General features: G+C 31.9%; 1 long non-coding RNA gene across 2 annotated transcripts; it reads right to left on the minus strand.

Annotated features, from left to right (window-relative positions):
- Positions 1-144: 144 nt before the first annotated feature.
- LOC143053492 (uncharacterized) lies at positions 145-11,216 on the minus strand. 2 transcript variants are annotated; one of them, XR_012971372.1, is made up of 4 exons: positions 11,040-11,216; positions 10,597-10,738; positions 3,117-3,316; positions 145-1,624 (listed from the first exon to the last, which is right to left on the minus strand). It is a non-coding gene; the product is annotated as an uncharacterized LOC143053492 (long non-coding RNA). The 2 variants fall into 2 exon arrangements; XR_012971373.1 differs by lacking the exons at positions 145-1,624; positions 3,117-3,316 and adding exons at positions 8,003-8,059; positions 9,845-10,026.
- Between the last annotated feature and the right edge of the window lie 893 nt (positions 11,217-12,109).

Genomic DNA, 12,109 nt, shown 5'->3' on the forward strand with positions numbered 1-12,109 from the left:
ACACTTTTAGGTATTTTAGTCCTCAATGCTCTTCAACTTCGTAGTTTATTTGGCCTGTTTAACCTTTTAGGATTCGGGTGTCACTGATGAGTTTTTTGTAGACGAAACTCGCGTCTGGCGTATATACAAAATTTAGTCCTGGTATCTATGATGAGTTTATTTACAATCACTGGGTCGATGCCACTGCTGGTGGAGATTCATTTCCCCGACGGTATCACCAGTCCAGTAGTCAGCACAAAAATAGTCAGCACTTTTTGTGCTGACATGAATTATCATTGATATGGTTATATTTATAAATTAACTGTTTACAAAATCTGGAATTTTTGAAATACCAAGGATTTTCTACCTCAGGCATGAATTGCCTGAGCTGTATTTGGCAAAACATTTAGGTATTTTAGTCCTCAATACACTTAAACTTCGTATTTTATTTGACCTTTTTTAACTTTTAACATTCGAGCGTCACTAAAGAGTCTTTTGTAGACAAAACGAGACGCGCGTCTGGCGTATATATACACAATTTAGTCCTGGTATATCTGGTGAGTTTCTTTAAGGTCTAAAACAATTAAAAAATAAAAAGGATATTATAAGACTTTTACCATCTTTACAGATGACTTATACTTATACATGTTAAAGATTTATAAAAAGACAAATGGGGGTCAATAGGCAAATTTGTGTAAGGCATTCAAATGGAGTAAACCAGAGGATTCCGAAAAATCTGTCAAAAATTTCATGACAAGCGAACATCCTTAAAACTGAAAGCGGAAGCATTTTTTTTAATCGCATTTTGCCCTCAAATATCACATACCTCAATTTCTTCTAATTTACTCGTATATTGGATTTTGAACTATTAATCGAGTACATGATAGTATCCATAAACATTCTACACAAATTCTTATATTTGATATAAGGACAGATAAAGCATGCATTATCGTGCGAACCTCTGTTCTATACATGAACTATAAATTTCAGTTAGTGGTAATGTATTGTTGATCATGTTGATTTTTACTTACATTGAAAAATGAATTTTAGTCAAAACTTTACAACACAATGATAATAAACAAATGACTAAAGTAATCAAGATACAAGCATATTTATAATCACTACTATCAATGTTCAATGAAATTTAAACAATCAATGTGAATAATGGCAAACAAGTCTCGCCAAAACTATAGTTGAATCAATGAAAATGTACATAGTAAAGAGTATTAAAAAAAACCACATAAATACCAATACAATACATGCTATATGTATATTAATTTATATTTTCAATTGAAACATAGTAAATACATTTGTCAGACACGTTTGTGTTTGCTTTGATACAGTATTTACTTTCAATGTTATATTTATAAACCTGCACGTCGAATACACACTATTTCAAATCGTGTGTGAGAAGTATTCAGTGAATCTCAAAATTGTAGAATTGTAATGTTATGTACATCATGTAGCTACCGAATTATAACTCATGCCTGTCAATGGCTGTCATCCAGTGAAGAATCAAGTTCGATTTTTTTTCTTTCTAAAATTATTATATGATAAGACTTTCCTTGTAACAGAATATTAAGATGATCTTGTAACCTTGCTTCTGGATCACTTTGCATGGATTTATCTGAGACAGGCACTAAATCTAAAATGGAAATTGAAAGTTAAAAACAAACTGAAACGGAAAAACAAACCAGAATATCACGACCATGTTGACAAGACTAACACTGTAAAATTTCATATTTGATTGTTCTCTCTTATTCAAATATATCCGTAGAATCATATAACGATTAAACCACGATAACTATTTTATAATCTCACGAGTTGTCGGTCCACAACGACTTTTAATGATTAAGAATATAAATGAAAATTGTCTTATTTAAAGTTATCATAGTTTACTTGTAATACATGTGATGTGAACTCATACAGATAAACTTTAAATATTTCGACTATCAGGTGAATCCTCTTATTTTCTTTGTTTTCTTTTGTGTTTTCTTTTAATTTGTTTCGTATTGTGTTGTCAATTTTTTTAGTTTTGTTTTTGTTTGATTTGTTTCAAATTTAATATTTTGTTTTTGTTGGGTGGGGATGGAAGGGGGTTTTCTAAATGGTCATGCCAATGATATAAGAAACAATATTTATATGCACTTAATTAAGGTCTTTCCTTTTACAAAAGGGAAAGACCTTACTGTATTTCTTCTGTTTATTATTATTATTATTATTCTTTTTCCGCCAAACTTTGACAAATTTAGCCGCGTTAACCGTAAGACGTGTCGCTTTCATGTTCACACTTTGTATCGGTGTCATGAATACCTATCTGGAACTCACCCTGTTAGTCGAAATATTTTGTTGGTTCGGAGTAATCCCTCCGAAACCCAAAAACCTTGTTATCGTTCCAACACCGTAACCGTAATAGGTAGAAAAAAAAACAAAGGGTGAAATTTATTCAGGACCAGACCCCGGTTCTTCGTTACATTTGGATCGAAAAGATTCAACGACTCATTGGTAGGGTTATGCCCCTATGAAAATTAACCGGTGTCGGTTGACCACCAAAACTCAGAAACCGTAAGTCGTAGACACCTAGGATCTTCACTATTCATCATCAATTCATGTATCTTTGTAAAATACCTCAAGGTCAAATTTGTATGTTGATCTTGACCTTTGACCTAACACCTTGTTATGGGATAATCTCAGAAACCATTATACTTACAGAAGTTTTGAATAGTGCAAAATGTTTGGGTCAGTATGGCGCAACTTTATTACATTTTCACCAAAAAGATTTGACCTTTTTTTAAGGGGCATAACCTCTGTTTTAGGTTTCTGGAAAGACAAAATCATCTTTTACCATATAACCAAAGGTCCTAGACCCATGGGGTCTTCAGCAATGACATTGGGGAATAATGACCTTGACAAAGGTCAAAAGGTCAAAGGTCAAGGTCATATCCCATATGGCAAATCATGTGTTTTTGACCTTATTTAAAGGATTTTCAGTGTGTTTTAAAGCTTTTCAATACATTTCACGTCTATAGAAACATGTATTTTATATTATAAAAGGAAAGACCTCTCAATTGTTCAAGAACAATTGACAGTTTAATTAAATATATATTTGTTTACTTAATCTTCTCAATTTTACTTACATATTTGTGTATGCTTTTCAAAAGCGTGAAATATACTGAACACAGCTATCGTTTTTACTACAACATGTACAATGTAGCATCTAAGTCATCAATCTTCGGCTGCAAAATGTGTAAAGACTGCCTATACCATTTCCATTCAATTAACATCAACAATCATCTAATATGTTGGCATTGCACAGTTAGTTTCCACTCTAACATACCTGAAAAGATGTTTTGTAATGAGTCAGTGACCGGTCGGAAAAGTGCATCAACTAACGTTTCGTTTTCCTAGTATAATACTGTTTCTATGCAAAAGGACATATTTCTCGCAGAATATCAAAATGTATCTAACAATTACAAACTCTATTAAAAAAAACATCATTTGATTTATAATTGTTTATCCAACTTTATGTTTTCGAAACATTCAAAGTACGGGGTTGTATTTCATATGTAATACAAGTGATATAAAATATAAAAGAAAAGAAAAAGTCTACACAAACTGACAAAATCAAGTGTTGTCAATCAAAGCAACACGCAAAAAACAACAGCTGACCTACCCACGTGTATGGCAGTTGTGTAAAGCCCGGTTATATTCAACCCAATTTGTGTCAAAACACAAACAGACATAAGAGGTTAGTGCGACAATAAGTTTGATCGATTAGTCCGAACTGTGTCAACCTACATCAAAGACAAACAACAAAAGACAAACAACAAAACAGACTAAAAAATTCATCCAAACATTCAAAATAACTTAAAAAGGTCGCAAATAAAATTTTGGCAATTTTGTCTTAAAGCATTTTGTTGAGAATGAAAGTGAATACAGAATAAACTAAACCCTAAAAAAGGTAAAGGTTAAAACGAAGATTAACAAAGTAAAATCAAAACTAACTGTAAATCCTTTTTGTGTAAGAATCGCGTCCAAGGACACACCTGTATAAAAAACGCCTGGATATATATATAAAAAAAGGAAAAAATGCCTTTTTACCGATTCTTGTAAAAGGTCATGTGTAGTTGCGCAACACAGGTTACAATCTTACGTACGTCTTGTTCACACCAAACGCCATATACAGTAAATATGTCATTTAAATGATTATTACAAAGAATCGATGTCAAATGTGTAGGAGAACTCTTCTAGCAGTTATGAAATCCATTTTGATGATCTGCAGTACTGTAAGATACTTATAGATTATTACATGGCATTTTTCATATTGCCCTGGTATCAGCCCTAGACTCCCATATCAAGCCAGAGGGCTTTAGCCCGAGGGCTTGATATGGGTCGTGGGCTGATACCAGGGACCATATGAAAAATGACATGTAATAATCTATTTATCACATATTTTTAAGCAAGAGAAACAAATAGCTTACACCAAATAATGTTTGATATTTCATCAAAAATCAAAAAGATATTTAACGAAAATAAAATAAAAAATGTATCACTGTGAGTTTAAAAAAGTTCGTATCACAGTAGGTAAACAACGTTTTGTGAAAAGTTTCAGAAATGATTAACAATAAATATATTAATTCTAAGAATTGCAAATATTAAACGACTTTAAAATGTTACATTACAGATGTTAAAAATGCTTAAGAAGAATCAGGCCTATATCGCTACTCATTCCAATGTGGCGTCATATATTTTATAAATTCTTTATGACGTCAAAATTTTACGGGAACTTTTGTGATTTTCACTGCTGATTTCTGCTTTTTTCTTCTACAGCAGATTCGTAACTTTCTAAGTTTCTTTTCATTGTGTTCAACTTGTTTACAAATAGTCTTTGATTGACAGTTTACCGGAAGTTAAACTCGAGGGCTTGATATGGATTTCGAGGGCTGATATCGATATCGGCCCCGAGGGCTGATAACCAACCTTGACTTCCGGCTATTATTGGCCATGCAAAAACGTACATATCAGTACAAAATATGTGATAATAAAGATGTATCGACTAAACCAGAGGCGGGTTTTCATAATTGCATTCCAATCCAAGAATGAAAATGGGGGTTTTCAACCATATGTCATTGATCGTCCAATAAAGAGAGTTCAGAAACCCCTCACTGGATCTATTATCAATTATGCAATAAATAAAAGGAAGGCTACGGCAATGGCTGATAAACTATGACGAAACATTGAGATGTTCAAGATGTATTAGTAATACATTTATGAGTGAATCGTTGATTGAGTTAAGACCAGTGGCAAATATTTCTGTGACATCCAGGTAATTAGGGAAGACATTGTCAAATGAGTTATGCGTTTGGCAAATATGATGCTTTGCGTCTGGAAAGTGGTTAAGGGAACGACCATATTGGTTCAACTGGGAAGGGGGTTAAGGTTTATTTGAAATTCTAAAATTGAGGACAACATTGAGGACAAAAACAAAATATTATGAATCCAGATTTTCCCCATACTTAACAGGGTAACATTTAGAAAGGAAAAAAAATATTGATAGCGTTGAAAAAAAACAAATAAAATTTTTCGTGCTATGCGAAAATTAACAATTCTGACTCAAACAAAAATTATTATACAATATACTTAGGGAGCTTCATTTGATTAATAGGGGGTTTGTACGATATCTTAAAACAAGGAAAGACAGAAGTTTTAATTGAAAAAAAAAAAACAGAACGAGTCACTTTTCCAAAAAAAAGCAGGATGACAGTTTATGTAAAAAAAAGCAGGTTCAACTAAAAAGAAAAGGCAAAGACAGAATATAATAAAAAAAAAGGCAGGACAGAGATGACGTCTAAAAAAAGCAAGACCAAATGTTTCGTCCTATCATTTCTACCCCTTTTATTTTAGACAAATAATTCGTTAAAGAACTTTATCAATAATTGTTATAAATAAAATTATATTCTTAAAGTTTCATCTTTAAATAAACATGGTTAAATTCATGTTCTTAATAACTTGTTTTGTGTACACTTCACCTACACAAGGCCTACATTGACCATCGACTGCATGTAGACAAAACATGGTTAAACCACATATAAACATTGAGTTATTGAGTTGAAGCAATAGGAACGTTATTGTGTTTTGTTTACGTGTGCTATACACTAATATAACACCTAATGTATGTCAATGTGAACACGGCCTTACTCTTTTGGTCAGATCCTTTCTTCATTTTTTTTTTATTAAAACACTTGATGAACAAATGGCATGTTTGAAATTGTGTTAACGATTATCGTTTTGTGGTTTAGTCGATAGATAATTCGATATTCATTCCCATTTTACACATCATTATCGCATCATAGAGGTCAATTGATTATCATACTGGCGATTATCAATCTGTTCGAGAAGAAAGGTTGACAGTTGCTATGTTTCAAATGAAGGCAGCATCTGTTTAACAATATAACACATCTATTGATGAGCGCGACTTTGACAAATATTGACGTAAATATCTTAAATAGAAATATGTATTTACCGAATGTATTAAGTTAAATTTCATTTTTGTTTTTATTATTATCAAACGAATCATTAGAATCATTATAGTCCTGAATGAATTATACTACGATTCTACCGTACTGTAGATATCATTGTATGCAGTGTCCATGGAAAGTATAATTAAAATGCAAACAAAGATTATATGAAATGAAACGTTTATCAGTAACTGTATTGTTCTTTCATTTGTGTATAAGAATGATCAGACATTGATACATTGTATTTGAAATCTATACTTCTAACATCCTGACGTGTACTGAATTTTTTTATTGTCTTTTTATTGTACACTGGGTAACAAACAATTACTGATTGAATACGTTTATTGCTCACCTTAATTTTTCTATTATAACTATAGTTTGACTATACTCATCACAATCATATAATATAAACGTGGATGACGCTGTCATTTGTCTTTTGGGAACTAGTGTTCTTCAGACCATAATGTAGATATATAATCAACAATAAAAATGGCATGTTCGTTGTCTTTTTCCAAAATCAACCACGATCCTTCAGGATGGTATCATAGTGATCAACGCTTAGTGTTTATTGTAAATGCTATCTTCCGTTACCTGAAGCTTAGATTTATTCATTACACATACTCTTGTTTTAAGTAATGTTGTCTTATTTTGTTATACTTATTTAATGAAATGTCTTTTTGTTTGTTTTTTTCCCCATGTAACATTTGAATGAAACTATCTTACAGAAACAGTGTTAAACGTTTAAAACATTTCAAAATAAATTCATATATTACTATGACACGTTTATTTTTATCGTTTAGAAAAACACAAAATATAAACATGATATTAGACTACAGCAAAGAAAAGAAAAAAGTGCATTTCCTAATAATGCTTAAATGTTTAGTTGGATCATGCCTAATAACCTGTTGCATATCAACGGGATCTTTTAGCCAATAAATGTTTCCATTTGATTTTAAGTTTTAAGTATATCAAGCAATTATGTTCTTTCTAATTTTTGATTTAATTCGACAAAAAAAGTAGTTTCCTTTGACTGAATTATGAACAGAGACAACATCATATATATGTTATATATCTAATAGTGTTGTGTTAAACAAAATCAAAAGCCGAATTTAGCTAACTAGGATACTCAAAAATATGTTATTGCAAATACGAAAAGCATTAATAATGGTTAAAGTGACTATAAAAATACATAAGCGTATGGTATAAAACATAAATGCATTGTACTGACATTTTTTTTTTTAAACAAATTCTCACATTTGAATGAACGTTTATACTATAACATGTTGTATTCTATTTTAAATATTATATACTTTTATCTATTTACAAAATTACCCTGTTTATGATAACTCTGGGTTTTTTTCACGTTGTGTATTTACCAATTATATTTAATTTATCATCCACCAAAACTACACAAGGGGCTTATTTATACCTACTTTGAATAACAGAAAATAATACATGGTTTTTGTTCTACGACATTTCCTTGACAAAATTGTCCCCCATACATAGGTAACTTCCACAAAAGCACGCACTCCAGGGTGACCATGTACTCCAATGACCATTGACTAATAAAACAATAAATGGCATATTGCATATGTTAGCAACTATTGCTGAATATAATCAACACTCTGTCAGCAAAGACAACACGTATGTACTGAATTGAAACTCAAACTTGTTCTCTGTAGTTTTTTAGATTTTTTTTATTATTGTATGTATGGTTGAAAATTCCTCGACTCCGTCATGGCATCAGTTAAATATGTTGTTTTGTTATCAATGAAATACAAAACGCTCAGTGTTTTTACTTGATCATATTTATATCTTATTTTATAACCTTGTATTACATTTGGAGGCGTAAAACATGTGTACTAAGGTCGTGTTCACACTAAACGCCATGTACAGTGAACATGTTTCCAATTAGTTTAATGTAATGTACACTGGTTTCACATTAAATTTGTTCACATCTCTATATTTGGTTTAGTTACCTGCACAAGTGATTTGTTCACACTTCTAAACTAAAAGTCATGTTAATGTCCATTATATAGAAACGAATTCGAATTTGTAGGACAACTTTTTCTAGCAGTTATCAAAACAATTTTGATAATTTGCAGTATTTCAAAGATACTAAAGATGTCTCGACTACCAGAGGCGGATTTTTCAAATGGAATTCCAAACCTAGGTTGAAAAGGGTGAGTTTCAACCATATGTCCCCATTCAAATGCGTTGATCGTCCAAAAAAGGGGCTCCAATTCCCGGAAACCCTCTCTGGATCCGCCACAAATAACGCAATAAAAAACATAGGTTGCAGCAGTGTGCTACCAAATGACGAAGACGGATTGACATGTTTCGGATGTTTTAGTAATGCATTTATGAGGGAATCGTTAAGACCAGTGGCAAATATTTCTTTGAAGTCCAGGTAATTTAGGAAGACACTGTAACATGAATTATGTATTTGGCAAAGATGATGCTCTTAGTATCGATAAGGGTTGAGGGGAACGACCATTTGACCCCAAGGCTTTCCCTATACCTTTTAGTGTTATAATTTAGAAAAAAAATAATTGATTGATAGCTTTGAAAATACAAATAAAATTGTTCGTGCTATGCGCGAACAAACATTTCTGACTCAAGTAAAAAAACATAACCCCCATCTCCCTTGAAGTTAATGGTTGTCCTAATAACGTTACTTAAAGGTTTTTGTATATAACAAAGCAATACATCGAGTTAAGACAAATAAATTTGATAACAAAAATTATCAAGCATGCACTTAACGTTGATTCAACGTTGAAACAAGGTTGTTTTTCAACGTTGAAACAATGTCAAATTTATCTTTGATTTTTAAAATTTGATATACATGTATATATCAATAATTGTTATAAATAACAATTCTATTAAAAAAACGCTTCATCTTTAAATATGCATGGTAAAATGCATGTTCTAAATACCTTATTTTGTGTACACGTACCGACACAAGGTCTACATTGACTATCGACATCATGTACACAAAACATGATTTAAACTACATGTACACATTGATTGTTATCTATGGGAACGTAATCATGGTAATGGTATTCACTTTACGTATGAATTACACTGACACAATACCGAGTTTAGCTCAATGTGAACACGTCCTAGTACTGTGAAACAAAATGTATAATGTCAAATGGCATGAGAAAATAGATCTACTACATGTATTCAAGTACTGTTCCACAATAAATAAACATTACCAAACCACTCACATATTATATGTTATAATATTTTTTTTCTGCAAAAATGGCAGTTTCGTTAATCTTAGACTACGGCTTGCTGAAAAAAAAGCTAGTTTTGCAGATATCAGTTAATTGAGAAAATCTTGCCTGCAGTATGACATGCGAAAGAACAGTTTACTCCAACATCTTGGTTGGATGAACAGTCACTCGTATGATTGTTATATGTGCAGGCATCCAATGTACTTTCTGTGCCAGAACAACGAAGATCATTCATCCATATAATACCCGATCCATCGACTACAGTATTTGAAGACAATACATTTCCAGAGCTATCAAAATAATGTTACATAAAGGTTGTGTAATTTAGTTATTATGCATAACGAAATAAAGGAACTCTTAATAATAATAAGTAAATAGTTCAATGCATGTCTTCAATGGGAAATAAAGGATAATGACTCGTACAAATACACCTAGTAAAATATTTCAACTACAAAAAGAAATAGTTTACAAATTAAATCATAGACAAAATAAAATTAATAACACGAAACCCACCATAAACAGTTTGTGAACTTTGGTGCTCCAGACATGTATCTAGTTTTTGATATGATTGTGGAAATCGTCATTTTACTCATTTTAGGAAATTATTCGAAGAAGTAAAACAATCAGCAGTGTCACACGCGCATGCTAAAGAGACGTCGTGAGAACATGTGTTAAATAAAGCCCTAGAAGACAGTGTTCTCTGAAAAAAAAATCATCTAAAAAGCTACAAGTAATCGATACAGACAAAGGTTAAAGAGTGAGCAGAGCGATTCCTAACTAAACTGATCACTCTGTTTCAAATACTAATCAAACCATCATCGTGTAATGATATACAAGTCACATCCCTTTTCAAAACATACCAATAGCCCAGTTGTCGGCATGCTACTGATGCATCAATATCGTCAAATAGGTCCTCACACACTGATCCCCATATCCCGTGCATATAAATATCCAGTCGTCCTTCGTGCTCATTTGGTCCACTGCTTATCAGTAACTGACCTTCTTCAAACACAAAGAATTGTTAACTGATGATAAGTATGTAATGTATAGACACACAATAATCCACTATTATACAACAGACAAAATACATGTTTCTAAACAACACTTAAAAACACTTAAAAGAATAGTTTGAGCTTATACTAATTTTAACCTTCGTTCAAAAACTTATTTTTTTCTCATCTAAACAATTGAAACTTAATAAATAGTTGAAGCAGAATAGTATGAATATCACAATAAGTCCTGCTGTTAAAAAAAAGATAAGCGCGGATGTCAACTTAATATAAATGGCTAAGATTATAATAACCTGTTGATGGACAAGTGGTGAAGCATTGTAATTTAACATCATCTTCATGTCCACAGATAATTATGTAGGAATTTTTAGAACAGTTAATTAATTTGGTTTCAGTTCCTACACAGTCAATTTGATCTAGCCAAATTGTTCCGTTACCATCATCTATATTCTGGGACTCAATTATGACACCAGTACTAAAAAAAAAAAAAGGTAATCTACCAATTTACAGTTGCGAAAAGTTCAATCCCGTTGTTTGGTGGTGTTTTTCGTTTTTTTTTAGTTGATATCTCTTCCTTTTCATGTATAAGTTACACTTTGTAAATACAGTTGTTTCTCAAACCATGCCTCTTTTTATGATATTGACGTAGATGGACGACTTCACACGAAAATCTATGATAAACGGGACGATTTCAACTTCCCAATTATCAATTTCCCATTTCTCAGCAGTAACATACCCTCTGCCCCTTCGTATGGTGTTTACATATCACAATTCATACGTTATTCACGTGCTTGTTCACACTATACGGACTTCATATACAGGAGTGTGCTCCTTACGCAGAAACTGCTCCAACAAAGTTATGAGGAGGACAGATTAAAATTGACACTCCGTAAATTTTATGGACACCATCACGATTTGGTGGATCCATACGATGTTTCGTTGACCAAACTAGCTAAGGACATTTTTACCACATGGTAGATTGTGTTTTGTCATAATGTCGTCTAATCTTTTAATTACCAAACGTGACTTATTCCCGATTGTGACTGTTTTGCCGAGTGTGAACTCGCATTACTATAAGACGTGGTACGGTACTTATACATCCCAAATTCATGTATTTAGTTTAAATGTTTAATGTTATATTTGTAATTCTCATCGGATTTTGTCAAATGTGTTGACGTCTTTTCTATTATATTTATGTGTTATGGTAAAGAAAATTAATCACCGCCTTCATTTATCAGATTTGATTTCGTTCAAAGTAATCAGTATGATATTTTACGTTTGAAGTTAGATTCATAACAAACCTGACATAGTTTTATAATATAGTTAATTGCTACCTCAGTTTTATATTAATAAGAATTAAAAT

Source organism: Mytilus galloprovincialis, chromosome 12 (genome assembly GCF_965363235.1).
Source record: "Mytilus galloprovincialis chromosome 12, xbMytGall1.hap1.1, whole genome shotgun sequence".
In the NCBI taxonomy this organism is placed as follows: domain Eukaryota; kingdom Metazoa; phylum Mollusca; class Bivalvia; order Mytilida; family Mytilidae; genus Mytilus; species Mytilus galloprovincialis.